Source organism: Gavialis gangeticus, unplaced genomic scaffold (genome assembly GCF_001723915.1).
Source record: "Gavialis gangeticus isolate Ggan-Ray unplaced genomic scaffold, GavGan_comp1, whole genome shotgun sequence".
NCBI lineage: Eukaryota > Metazoa > Chordata > Crocodylia > Gavialidae > Gavialis > Gavialis gangeticus.
Window position 1 is genome coordinate 29,293,083 of NW_017729027.1, and position 14,957 is coordinate 29,308,039.

The window sequence follows — 14,957 nt, forward strand, 5'->3', positions numbered from 1 at the left end:
TCCCTGGAAAGGTCAGTGCATGCTTCTTCAGACCCTGGAGTGGCTGGAAATGAAATTCCTGAGCACCCTCTAAAGGTGCTTCTACTAACCCCTCCGATCATGGACCTGAGACAGCTGGTCCTAAAAATCCATTCTAACTGGTAAATTTATGGAAGACAGCGAGGAGAAAGAACAGTGAGCTCACAAAAGGAATAAATCCAGTTCTCCTTTATTATTTTGTTATTTTGGAAGGCACAAATCCTCTCAAATCACTGCAGGAATGTGGTAGCTCAGGGCCTAAGAAATGCAGAAATTTTAGATAAAATTAGATTAGATAAAACAATCTGCTTGCACCATCATATCTCCTCACCAAATATTGTCATCATCATTGTATCAGACCTGCAGATCTGATACACTGGTTGCAGCATACAGCTGCTACTTGAGCTTCTAATTTTGTCCTGTCCATATGGGTAGAGTTTATTTTACTTGTGTGGAGTCTGGAATACCACAATGGATCTCACTATCTTGGAAATACCAAGCATCCATCCAGTTCCAGTTCCAGACTATAATTCCATCCAGACCTCAAATTTCACTCAGCATCTGTCCTTCTTCAGAAACACCTCTCACATAACCATACCACATCAGGAAATGCATCACTTCTAAATCTTTGAAAAATGGAAGTCACATTTTAAAAGATCAGGAGCACAAGAAGAAGAAAGTTTACTGCTGTTACTTTCTAATTCCCAACAAAGTATAAAGGGCTGGTGCCATATCCTGGAACTGAGGCTGAGCCCTGGGTAATAGAGCCTGAGCTAGCTGTAGCAGAGGCAGTGGTAGGGCTGGCACTAGTGATATGTATAATCTTGCATCCCCACTAAATGGACATCCAGGACTGATGTCCCAGCTGCCTACCCCTCATTACACAACCACAGGGGCCATTGTACACCACCACTTCTTGCTGAAGATAATCCACTTTCACAGTACGTATAGGCATTTGGGGAGGCTAGGGAAAGGTTAGTTCACATTAAAAATGGCCAACCAATCTAACTGAGTTTACCCACATGCAGGCCTTACACTTAGACCCCTAGTTAACTCAATCTAGGTGTGAATTGTTCAGGAGTTCCAAGAAGGTTAGCTTGGTCAAAAAATGGTTGATGAGACCTAACTTAGCCGTGCCTTGGAGGTGCCCTAAGTTAGATCATGTACAGGTAAACTGATCTAACTGCACTTCTGTATGTGTTTGGAGTGCAGTCCCCAGGGCTAGGAAAGCCCAGCCCCAGGCCTGCATTTTTCCTACCACATAATAAGCCTATTTTTAGGCCCCTGCCCCTCTCTGCATACCTAGATGGTGGTTTCGGTACTAGAAATACCTTCTGCCCAGGGAGAGAGGAGAGAACCCCCTAGATCCTGCCAACTACCACCCCCTTACAGAGCTGCCGTCCTCCCTGATGCTGCTAGGCCCCCACCTCCTCTTGCTCCTCCCTCCATCCCAGCTTACTTCAATCAGACTCCTGGAACAGGTGAACCCTAGTAAAAAAAGGCCACAGGAGTGGTCTGTGGGATCAGGGGCAGTTTGGCAGGATCAGCAGAGGCTGGGAAAGGCCAGAGAGGTTTGGAGGGATTGGAGATCCTCTTCCTGATAACCCCCCAATCCCTTTGCCCTCCTCCCCATGGAGCCTACTGACCCCCTGATCCCCCAATCCCATTTCTGCAGATGTCACTCCACCCAAGTCCCCCCATAGACCCAGCCCCACCAATACTTCCCTTTACCCTGATTTACCTTAGATCAGGCTTCCAGCACCTATCTAATTACTGAGTTAGATGCCAGGTGGGGTGCATTTTTAATCCAGTCTAACCTCCTGAACTTCCATCTGTAATGTCTACATGACATGGCCTCAGTCTCACCCAAGTACTATTACTTCATAGTTTCATAGTTGTTAGGGTCAGAAGGGACCTATTAGATCATCGAGTCCAACCCCCTGCCCTTGGCAGGAAAGAGTGCTGGGGTCAGAAGACCCCAGTCAGGTGTCTGTCCAATCTCCTTTTAAATACCTCCAAGGAAGGGGACAGCACCACCTCCCTTGGAAGCATATTCCATACTTTGGCAACCCTCATTGTAAAGAATTTTTTCCTGATGTCCAATCTGAATTTGCTGTCTTCCAGTTTGTGGCCATTATCTCTAGCTACCCCAACAAGTGCCCTGGTAAACATTGTATCCCCTATTTCTTGCTGGGCCGCCCTGATGAGCTTGTAGGCAGCCATGAGATCACCTCTCAGCCTCCCCTTGCAGAGGCTGAAGAGGTTCAGGCCTCCCAATCAGTCCACATAGGGTTTTTTCTGTAGGCCTTTAACCAAATGAGTGGCCCTCCTCTAAACCCTCTCCAGGCCATTCAGATCCCTCCTGAAATGCAGTGCCCAAAACTGGATGCTACGGCCTGACCAATGCTGCATAGAGGGGAAGTATCACCTCCCTAGACCTGTTTGCGATGCACCTACTTATTCAAGAAAGGGTGCAGTCAGCTTTATTTATTACCTTATCACGTTGGTGACTCATGTTTATTTTGGAGTCAACTACAGCTCTGAAATCCCTTTCAGCAGTTGTGCTGCTTAGAGTGGTACCTCCCAGGCTATAGGTGCGTTTCATAGTTTCATAGTTTCTAGGGTCGGAATGGACCTGAGCAGATCATCTCGTCCGCCCCCCTGCCATGGCAGGAAGAGCACTGGGGTCAAATGACCCCAGTAAGGTGGTCGTCCAACCTCCTCTTAAAAACCCCCAGGGTGGGAGCCTGCACCACCTCACATGGAAGCTGGTTCCAGACTTTAGCCGCCCTGACCGTGAAGTAGCGCCTCCTGATGTCCAACTTAAACCTTCCCTCCGCCAGCTTGTGACCATTGTTCCTGGTCACTCCTTGCGGCGCTCGGGGGAACAGGGACTCCCCCAGCGCCTGCTGATCCCCCCTAACCAGTTTATAACAGGCCACAAGATCCCCCCTCAGCCTTCTCTTTTGAAGGCTGAACAGGTTCAGGTCCTGCGACCTTTCCTCATAGGACCTACCCTGCTGTCCCTTGATCATACGAGTGGCCCTCCTCTGGACTCTCTCGATGCTGTTCACATCCCTCTTAAAGTGCAGCGATGTTCATGATTCTTCCTCATGAGATCAGCCAAACTGTAAGAGAAGAGACTCTTTCCTCTTGGAGAGAGATGCAGCCCATCTTGTCCAAAGAAGGCCTTATCCTGGAAGTGAAGGTTGTGGTCAAGGAATCCAAACCCCACATGATGGCATCAGCTCTGCAGCTGCAAGCTGACCTCTCTGACACAATTGCTGTGGTGCTGTCCTTGACTGCTGACTGGTAGGATGGATGAGAAGACCACCTGTGCCCCCAAAACTCTGAGCCTGGCTCCCAGCACCATGTAGTCACTTATGACGCTGCCTAGACTACTCTGGGCTGCATCATTCGTTCCTACATGGATAAGGACTGTAGGATAGTAGTCAGAGGGCCTGGATTCCGTGTCTGGAATCCTTGTTGTGACATCTTGAATCCAGGCTTTGGGCAGGCAGCATACCTCCTTTACCATAGGATCTGGGCAGCAGATGGCTCCCTCCATTCCTCTCAGAAGGGAGTCACCCACCATGATGACCCAACATCTTCTCTGGCTGCATGGTTCTCTCCTAGTTTGCTTGGTGGTGGCTCTGGGAGTGGCCTCCACTGCTGCGCTCTCTGCCAGTGATGCCAGGGCCTCATATCTGTTCTCCAGCTGCATTGATGGAGTCGCCCTGGCCTTGTGATGTCTAGCCCTCGATGTGACTGTCTGCCATCTGGCCAACTCTCTCCTGTGACTCCTTCCCTCTAGGCATGTGAACCTGCAGAGAATGGAAGCACCCATCAATCTCCTTAAGTGCCTATATCACCTGCAGCCTGCTCACCTGTGCCTGGAGTTCCCTCACCTGCCCCTCTAGGGCCTCAATCCAGGCACATGTGCGACAGGTGGGGGAATCCTGGCCCTCCCACTACCCTGGGCCCTTGAGGGCCTGCCAGGCAACCCCTGCAGGCAGGGGGCCTGGGTGCCACAAACCCACCCAATGACTCCATCTGGGTGGAGGCCTCAGTGGAGCCCCGGGGCATGGTCCCTGGCTGTACTCCAAGTCACCACCCCATTAAAGATTCCCTCATGTGCACTCACCTGAAGACTCTGTCCAAATCCACCAGCTCCAACGCATAGAGTCTCAGGCCCCTCCTGCTCTCCCCCTGCATGAACTCCTGCACAAATGCCAGTGTGCCTGTGAAGAGCACACCTGTTTACCCAGCCTGTTCACCTGGCTCAGGAGTGTGACTTCTGCCCAGCATGGCTCCCACCCAGCACATCTAAGTAGGGATGGGAGGGGAGGAAAACCCCTTCCCAATTCCCTACAGCTGGTCCAGCTCGGCTCTCCCTTCCCCCTCCCTGCCCAGCTTACCTTATTGCTGCTGCTGGATCCTCTCTGCTCCGCTTGGTGGGGTTGGGGGAACCAAGGGCACATGTGCACCGGTGCATGCATGTGCTCGCTTTGGCATCCTGGTCCCGACTTACCCAACACCTATTTGTCCTCTTCCCACAGACACTTTCTAGTGAAGGGGGGCACTAAACTCACACTCTAAATGTTCTTAGGGTAATTTCTTTCTACCTCATTAGAACTTAATTTTTCTTTTGTTTATGGGGACAGGAGGATCTTATAATTGGATTTCTACATTTTTTAAGTTTTGATATCAAATAGTCAATTTAATGTTGCCAGAGAAAGTTGCAGTTCACTCAATAAAAGCCCTAATAGTTCTGTAGCTCTTTTAGGAAATCCTACAGTACTAGTTATATGTATGGCAGCCACTTGAGGTTCAGTGCTATGTTTACCCAGCATTATTCCACAGGGGAATGATTAAGGGCTGATGCTTATTTTGCAGAATGTTTTTAAATTATTGGTCAGGTAGACTCCTAACACCCACCTCCTGCGATCTAGGTCAATGCTGTGAGCTTACCTACAGGGGAATACAGATAAACAAGCACTCAAGGGAGAAGAAACAGTGGTTTACCTTAGAGTAAGTGTGGATTATTAAGATCTGTTGTCCATACATAATGACCCACCTTATTCCTCCACTACAGTGGACATCTGGACTTCTCATTAGTGAAAGAACTGAGTGCAGTTGGGCTCATTCTACCTGATGTGCCCTCAACTTGAGGTATCAGGACACTCCAGATGAAGGGTGTAACATTCAATAGATATCTATATGGTGTGTTGCTGATGATATGGAAGAAAAAGCAGGAAAGCCCAATATAGCAGAATTACCATGCTATCAGACAAAGCAGTATGAACAGCACAGGTGTCCAGTTCTTCAGGCTTTTTTTAACCACTGTCATTAAGCAGAAAGAGATTTGAGGTGTGAACATTAGTATCTCTAAATAAAACACATGCAGCACCCTATGTTTTTCTAGAAAAAGAAATTGCAGAAAATATACTTTTTATACTAACTATATTATGATAGGCATTTCTTTAAAGGGCAATTATCCATCCACTGTTCCTCTTGCCCATTAATTTAAACAATGTAATATATTTTGGAAGTATACTGTGTTGGAAACCAGACATGTGAAAATGGTTCAGTGACTCACATTTAAGCAGCCAGACTCCTTGCTGCCCACAGGGATTAATTATGAACATCATACCTTACCAAAATATTCATAGATTGATTTAAATACTGAGAGTTCAAGTTTAGACTGCTGTGGGCTTTTTTTCTTTTTTCATCATTTCATTTTATGTGAACCGGACTCTTTTGCATTCATCAGTATCCAAAGTATTGTTACCTACAACAGAAAGGCTCACATCCTGGATAAAAAAGGAAATGAAATAAAGAGATGCTCATCTGCACAGTAAAAGGCAGGCTAAGTAGGACTGAATAATATCTAGTTAGAAAAAAAAAAGAGACAGAAAGATAGAAAATCGCCATTTTTCTAATAGTTAACTTTAACCATTAGGAGAGAAATACCTAGGGGTATTGTTAAGGATGTCTAGCTTCAAAAGTAATTTTTCTCTCCTCTGCCCTGAAAATGACATTCTGAAATATCTCCGTGGTGACTAAAGTAAAAATCTGGAAAACCTTCAAAACAGGCTGCAAGAGTTTTTACATACAAAGCACTGGGTTGGGGAAGATTTGGCAATAAACACTTGTGATCCAGATATGTGTGCATGAATTCACCCCTGTGCTCCCTTGCTGCTGGAATTAACAGGGAAATTAAAATCAGTATGCTTTTTACCCTTCTGACTTTTCAGGGAGAAATACATGAATGTGTAGAGGTTCCAGTTAGGATGTACTGACACCCTGAGAGACCATAAGTGGGACAAAGGCCTTGTACTGACTCTGCCCCCAGGATGCATTTCACCCTCAGAGAGGAGACAAGTCCTTGATGTGTGTCATTATTGCAGGGCGAATGCAATGCGTACACCATCATCTGCAATCACAGGAAGTAGAGCCTAGCTGCTGAGATTGTAGAGACTGATGCAGCCGTCCTTGTGGTGGCCTTAACCTTTTCTTGGCTATTTTGAAAGATGGCAAGGTAGATGCATTTTAATTGTTTCAGCCTTGACAAGCACCCATTTTATTGCTGAGCAATCATATTCTTTGGGGCAAATATAAGACACAGCATTGAATCCTAATTTTAAAACTTCTTCATAACTTGAAATGAAAACTGCAAAGCAATAAGAAATATGTTGTATTTTCTTTACAAGTTGCGGAAGTCAGTGTCCTGATTTATGATGTGATAATTATGACAGCTCAAGATTCAAGGCTACATTATAAAGTCTGCTTTCAGCTTCAGCAAGTGCTCTCTCAGTCCTGCTGTGTTTCACTTAATGGCAAGGACAAGTGGATTCTATCTGTAAGAGAGCATGTTTTGCATATGAACTACTGCAAGGCAGGAGACAAAGCTGAGATGGAGTAGGATTCAACACATCTAATTTTACTTAAGGACTCTTGTTTGTTTTCAAACAAGCTTTTAAACTGGGTGACTGATTTTAGGGGCAAGTACTGCTTTAGCACTGATATGAGGGGATGTTTGTCCTTGAACAACTCTTTGATTTACTTTCTATGCTTGCACTTGAAAGTAAAACGCTGTGATTTAACATAAACAAGACAGCATCCACAGGGCATGAACTAATCTTGCTAAGTACAACAGTAACCTTAAAATAGAAGATTTGTCTATGAGCTGCTAATTTGAAATTAACTTATTACTTTAGCAATATTTAGTTTAGTGTCTATAATCTTAACCTTGTGATCAAGGCTATTTTCTCTGTGTGTGTGTATTTATTTTCTTTTTGTTACTTGGGTATATTAATGTATATAGAGAGTGAACATAGGAGTGAACAGTTATAAAGCTATATTTATATTGTTTCCTTATTTACACTATATACAGTTTCCCCAGCAACCTTTTTGGCAGCTTCTAATTCCTGAATATTTGATTTTGCAACCTTAATTTTTTTCTTACCATAGTTTCTGCAGGCATTTCTATTGTCTTTTTTCAGAATCTACAGACTCCAAGGCAGTGCCACAGTTCATGTTCATATTGAGTATACCTTTTATTCAGTTTTCTCAATTTAATAAAATCAAAATTAGGAGCAATGGTGTGAATTATTTTATAGTACATTTCAGCTTCCTACTCTGCAGCTGTTTAGCTGTAGAGATTTGCTTATAAAAATGCATGGCTTTGGGGGGTGGGTAAAAAGAAATGAAGAAAGAAAGTACCACATGGAAACCAAAAATAAGGTATTTGGTTTGTATAGTTAATCAAACTTATATAAAAAAACAACAATCAGACCTTAAACATATAGACCCTTTGAAAACCAAATTCCATATCTTTGTCTGGGACTCTTTCTGTTTACTGCTGTCTATTTATATTGGTCTAAAATGAAACTTTACTCTGGATAGCTAAGCTAGTTTTAATCTTTCTTCCGCTAACTTGTATACCTAAAAGCGCTATAGCTTACTGCCACCTATAGATGGAAGATCAGCATCTGAAAGCATGCAGAGTTAAAGTGATGGAGATAGGGAGGAACTAAAGCCCCTCTGGTCAAAGAACAGTAGATCTTACAGGTGAGCTAAAGGAGCTCATACCTGTCAGTAATTGAGTTTTGCTGGCGGTTTATGAGATTTAAATAAAAATAGGGCTACAGACAAAGTAAATCCCTCAATAGCATATTCAAGCAATTTTCTTTTCATAGAAACATTTTTTTCACTGGCAATAGCTTGGCAGAAATGCTTCAGTGTTTAAACTTCATAGAGAGAAAAAAATCAGCTTCTGACAATTCTTATGTCAGCTAACATTTGAGATACTGTGAGATTTACCGAAAATAAAAGAAGAAAAGCTTTCACTGTGCTGTGCCCTATTTGGTCATTGTACTTGTAAACAGCACTTATTTAAAAACGGCTTCCAGTGTTCTTTGTTTCCTGTAATTCCTCCTCCAAAAATCCTTCTCTCTCATTAAAAAAAGGAAAGAAAAATCTCTTCCAAATGCAGATTTCATCAGAATAATAATGTCTGTCAGTGGGTGTGTATTGTCTATTATTCTCCCAACCACCTTTTTGTTCGAGACTTACAGTTATAATCTATTATATTTCTTTGCTGAATCTTTTTCAGAAAGCAAAATATAGAGATTTTAAGGAATATTTAAAACATTTGATATGGCTTTAAACAATAAACATTAAACAGAAAAATTGTGATTTTTTTTGTGTCTGAATATACTGTATGTTTTTCTCCCAGTGCTTTGACATCTGAGAATTGCCCATGCTATTGTGTATCAACCTCCCAATACTGCACTGAAGGGAAATGTTCCAAGTGGGTAAATCCATCTATCTTATTTCCTAAAAAACAATAATGTAAGTGGTTCCATTGAGATTTAATGGGAGATGTATTTCAAGAGAGCCATAGAAGGGATACTTGTGTAATCAGGGATGCAAGAACAGACCCTATCTATCTGTAGCAACTTAATTTATATGTTCGTTTATTACATGGGCAAGGTATTTTCAATGTCTGCATTTACTTATAATGCAGGAGTTACACTTGGAAGGAACTTAACTCTTGTACCTACAGAAATGTGTGAGAACAAATGTAGGAAAATACCATATTGCATAAAAGGTAAGAAAAACCATATTGTAGAAGAGATAATGGCATTACTTTTATAAGATTCACCAAAATTGTCATTTGTGTGTTTTAAGTCTTGTCTATAGCCAAAATTTATTTATAAAGCTTACATTTCTTAAATTGAAATTATGGAATGAGGTTCCAGGTGCAGAGTTACCTCAATAATCTAAGTAATCTTTTTCCCCAACCAAATACTCCCTGCATAGTGACTGCAATCACTGATAATAAGTAATTACATAATTGTACATGAAAAAGATCTCTGTCTTCTGAAGTATAATACTGCATGACCGTTGTAGTACACAAAGGAAAACTTGCATTTTATTTTTATTTCATAGCTGAGATTACACCATTTTATAATGGCTCCACTCACTTTTTTTGAAGTTACTCCTTATTTGTACCAGTATAAGCAAGAATCTAATCAGGCCCACAGCTGGATACATTCAGCATCTTTTTGTTCACCCAGGAGAGATCTAGATTGAATTGATCTTCATCACAGAACTGAACAGAAAACAACAGGAGGGAAATCTTAGAAGCAGTATCTCATTTAGGACCTTATAAAAGTTCTTAAGGTGCTTATTTCATCACTGTACACAGTTGGATAGTCTTCAGAAATCAATGAAGAACCTGCAGTCAGAAGCATGCATAACATTTCTTGAAGTCAAAGTTCATTCCATTGATAGAAGAAGAAAAAAAATGTGGTACTGTTGATTGAAAATGTGGTCAAAATCAGTTCTATTATTCCTCTTCAGATAGCTGCATCCAGATGGGTTGGGAGAGACAGGGCTCACACTGAAAGGCAGCAAGCAGAGCCAGAAAGCACTTGCTTGAGTTCTCTCAAACTGCTAGTTCAGTGGCTCTGTTGGAGAGAAACAGCAGTGGAGTCATCATCTTTCTGCTACCAGCAAATATCACTATGATGTCAGAGTAAAGCAAAGCTCATGAAAAAGAATTCACTTATCTTATTTATGAGTGACAAAAAAGGGGGAAACCCTATTCTACTTTACTGACAGCAGCCCAAGAGAAGTGCTTATGCTGGTAATGAAGGTGTGTGTGTGGGGGTGGAATTCTGCTTTTGGGGGGAAAAAATTTAGATGACTTTACGAGCTGTTAAGAGAATGATTGAGTACAAGTGATCAGCACAGTGCACAGTCACAGTCACAGTGGCTGAGCTGAAGGGCTAAAAATAGCCCAGTGAGGCTTCAGGAGTGGGGGTGGCAATAATGCAGCCCCAGGTCTGAGACAAGCAGCTGGGCTGTGAACATATACAGTTGTCCTGGAGACCCAGTTAACCCTTTCTTAAATAGGGTTAACCTAAACTTGATCTAAGTCTGTACACTACCTAAGGTGGACTAACTTTGATCAGATGCACCATTTCTGGGGCAATCTAAGCCCTTTGCACAGCTGCACAATCAGGCATTTAGACTGACCTAACCTTGGTTAGGTCTATCTAAATGTAATGTCTGTAGGTACATTCTGTACCTTCTGTAATACAGTATTTAACACTCCAGATTAATGACTTCAGAACAAGTGTACTTCAGACAAAGAGGAGAATTTTAAATACATGCTCTTACTGTCTTGGCATGAATGTACCAAGAATGCCCATCAATATAAAACCATCCTGTTTTCTCAACACTCATTTAATAGAAAAGAATAATTGAATCAATATTGTGTACCAGAATCACATCAATATGGAGCATATTCCAACATCTCAAGGATATGTTACAGCCAGGGGACTTTTGCTTGATTAAATTATTTATAGTGATAGTGTGCCAGTAACCCTCATTATTGCATAAGCTATTAATGTCTTCACTGCTGACCTTGCCATTCTTCCAATTTCTGGAAGGAGTTAATTATTACAAAACTCTCAGCTAATAGAGAGACCTTCAGTGTCTTAGCATCTTAGTGTTCACAGAATAGTTATGCTGCTTTGATGTGTGCAAGTTTACTAAGTTAATTGCCTTGCCCCTCCACTTGCTTGGAAAAAGACACACAGTTTAATGAGTTGGACAATTTTTGGTTGGGTTTTGTTTCCTTTTGCTTTGCTCCCTGATAATATTTTTCCATGAAAAAATAAATGCATGACTAAAAACATAGCCTCTACTTAAATAGAAGAGTGTTGCATTTTTCATGTCCATCTAACCCTTGGCTTTTACCATAACTTTTTTCTGAAGAGAAAAGGCTAAATTGTGTTCCTGGAAAGGAAATAAAGAAGTCACCTAGTCCAATCCCTGCTCAAGGAAGCAGTCTAAAACCTTCCCAACAACCTTCCCAGTGACGTGAAACTGGATGGACTTTCAGACACTCTGGAGCGTAGGATTCAGAATTACCATGAAAAACTGAAGAAGTGGTCTGAAATTATCAGGATCTGAATGGGGCCAAGCCTAGCCTGGGGAAGCCTGTGCCATGCTCCAGGCTGTGCCTGCCAACCCTGGCTCTGGCCAGAGCACACAACTTCTGGCAGGGCTGTTCCCAGTACAGCTGCAGTCACCTGGGTCCTGCTCCACTCCCCTCACCTCCAGCAGCAGGTCTTCCTCCTGCTATTGTTGCACGACTCTGGCCCTGAAGGAAGCTCCATCTGGGAAGCTCCTGCCCCAGCATGTGGGGCTCTGGCTCCAGCTCTCCGTTGCCTTCCATTCACTCCACCTGCCCAGCCATTGGCGATGCACAGGGGGTGCACGCAGGTGCACATGCTATCCCTGAGCTCGGCAGTGCACCCCCTGCCAAAAGCACTGCCAGCAGTGTCACCTCACCACCCCTCTCCCCCCCACCAACACCGCTATGGCCACCTGCGAGAGCTCACCGCTCAGCCTGCCCTGCTGTTAACAGCGATGCGGCTGCCTGCGGGAGCTCCCCAGTTGCTGCCACCACATTCCCGCTTCCAACACTGCTGCCGTTGCCTGTGGGTGGTTGCCGTGCCCCCTCCCCCCCCCGCCTCTGGGACATGCAGCATTCATGTGCCCAGCACAGGCAGCTGAGTGGGTGGAAGGCAGCTGGATGCTAGAACCAGAGCCCCAGTTGCTGGAGCAGGAGCCACCCAGCTGAAGCCTCCTCCTAGACAGGAAAGGTGCAGCAGGACTAGGAGGAGGAACCACTGCTGGATGTAAAGGGAGCAGCACCCACACGACTGCAGCCACACTGGGAACAGCCCTGCCAGAAGTTGTGTGCTCTGGCCAGAGGTGGCAGGCGCAGCCTGGAGCACAACACAGGCTTCCCCAGGCTAGGCTCAGCCCCATTCAGAGCCTGATAATTTCAGTCCACTTCTTCAGTTTATCATGGTAATTCTGAATCCTACCCTCCAGAGTATCTGAAAGTCCACCCAGTTTCATGTCATCTTCAGATTTGTTAATCATGCACTCAATTCCAAATCATTTATGTAGATATTCTCATACTATTTCCTTACCTTACTAATGAGAAGTACATGGGAGTCAATGTCAAAAACTTTCCTTAACTACATCTACAGCTTTTCTCCTTTTCATAGAAGCCATCATCTTCTTATAAAAGGAACTCAAGTTGGTGAGATATGACTTGCTTTTGATGAGTCAATACTGGCTGTTTCTGATCGCCGTGTTCTCTTCTAGGTGCTTAGAAATAGATTCCTTAATGACATGCTCCACAGTCTTTTCAGATATCAAGGTCAGAATGTTTGGCTTGCAATTCCCTTTTCCTTTCTTAAAGAGGGACACAATGGGGGCATCTACACATCACCCTACAGTGATGTGGCAACACGCGATGTCACTGTACCGTGCATTACGTTGACATAGTGATCATGTGGGTCTACACATGATTGGCAGTTATTCTGCTGTAGCAGCATGCTCCCTCAGTATAGCACACCACTACAGCATCATAGCAGCACACATGACTCAGGAACTACCTGTACTGCATCATGATTTAGGACTTCCAAAAGTACTAAAGCACAGCGCGATCACGACATCGCCATATGGTGACATATACATACGCCCTGTATTTGCCCTTTATCAGCACTCCTCACCTGACCACCATGAGTTCTCAAAGAGAATAGCCAGTGGCTCTGCAATTACCTTGGTAAGATCATCTAGTACTCTAGACTGTATCTTGTCCAACCATACTGACTTCAAGTTATCTCTAACCTGCTCTTTCTTTACTCTGGGTTGCTAATCTCTTTCCTTAGCCTTGCTGCTGACTGTGTTCATCATCTAGTAGCTGACCGTATTTTGGAAAGCTGAATACTTCAGCTTTCTCTGCATCCATTGTTAGATAACCCTCCATGGTCACTGGGGAACCTACTTTCTTGCTCTTCCTCTTATTTCTGATATACTTGTAGAATGCTTCTTTATTGCTTTTTCAATCTTTTGCTAGCTGCATCTCTTGGATGCCTTGGCCTTCCTGACTTTCTCCTTTCCTCCCTCATTTTCTCCTTATTTTCCACTTTTTCTAAGATTCCTTTCTGAGTTTCAAAACTGTGAAGAGTTTGGTGTTTAGCCAACATAGCTCTTGCTGCACTTCCTATCCTTCCTTTGCTTCAGGATAGCTTGCTCCTGTGCACATAAAATGACCTTCTTAAAGTAGAGCCAGTTCTCCCCAACACCTTTTCCCCTTAGACTTGCCTTCCAGAGGACCCTATCTACCATTCCCATGAGTTTCTGAACCTGCTTTTCTGAATGCCAGTGTCTTTATTCTGCTGTTCTCCTTTCTTCTTTTCCTTAGGATATTGAACTCTATCTTTTCATGGTCACTGTCACGTTCACATTCGCAGGTAATTCCTCCCTATTTGTGAGCAGCAAATCTAAAAGAGCTTCCCTCTAGTTGGTCTCTCTGCCTCCTGTGCCACATTGTCAGTTAGATGCTATCTCTTCTTAGCAATTCTTCTTCTTGGAACACCAAGTCAAAGAAGCCAAAGCCCTACTGGCATCATATGTGCAGCCACATATTGATCTCCAGAATGCATCTCTTCCTGCCTAAAACTATTCTTGACGAGACAGATTGATGAGAACACAACCTGAGTTCCTGTCTCCTTCATCCTTATGCCCAGAACCTTGTAGTCACTTTTGAACTGATACAGGTCACCTCTGGCAGTATCATCAGTGCCCACAATGATAATCAGCATGGGATAGCAGTCAGCAAGTTAAATATATCCTGTCAAGCCTTCATAACATCTCAGGTCCATCTGGCAGATTAATCCCCCCAACCACCACTACTCATCACTTCCTCTTGGTGACACTGCTTTTAGTCCTCCCAGCCTTGGGGGTGCATAGTTTGGCCTCTTCTACCAGTGGAGTAAGTACCTTCTCCTTTAACAGCTATTATTCACCTAGACAGCCAGGGGTCCAGAAACAAGTGCTGTTTGTTGCCAGATGTGACCAACTGGCAGATTCCACCTTTCTGTGTGTCTTAGTTTTCCTTGCTCTCCTGTGCCATCTATGCTTGTTCCTTTTCCAGGATCCTAAGGTCTCCTTGTATAGTATGTTGATGATGTCCCCCTGTTTGTAGGTGCTTCTGAGCTTAATGCCCTCATCCCCCTGCTTTACTTGTGGCAGGTTAGGGTGTGCTTGGTGTTTTGGGACAATGTGCCTACACAAACAGGCCACATCCATGTGAGCATGGATGTTTGGTTGTCCCTGGGGAATGCCTGTGCCATGCACCCTCTGGCATGCAGCAGGTTACTCTGAGTGGGGTAGGAGAGACTGGGGCCAGAACTGGGCTGGCCTCAGCAGTGACAATCCTGCCACTCAGAACCTGGCCAGCAGCCATACTGTGGCTCTGGTCGGCCAGGTTCCAGTTTTGAGTAGCATGTGTTACCCCCCATGTACACCACTCTGCTTTTTTTTAATTTTTTTTTTTT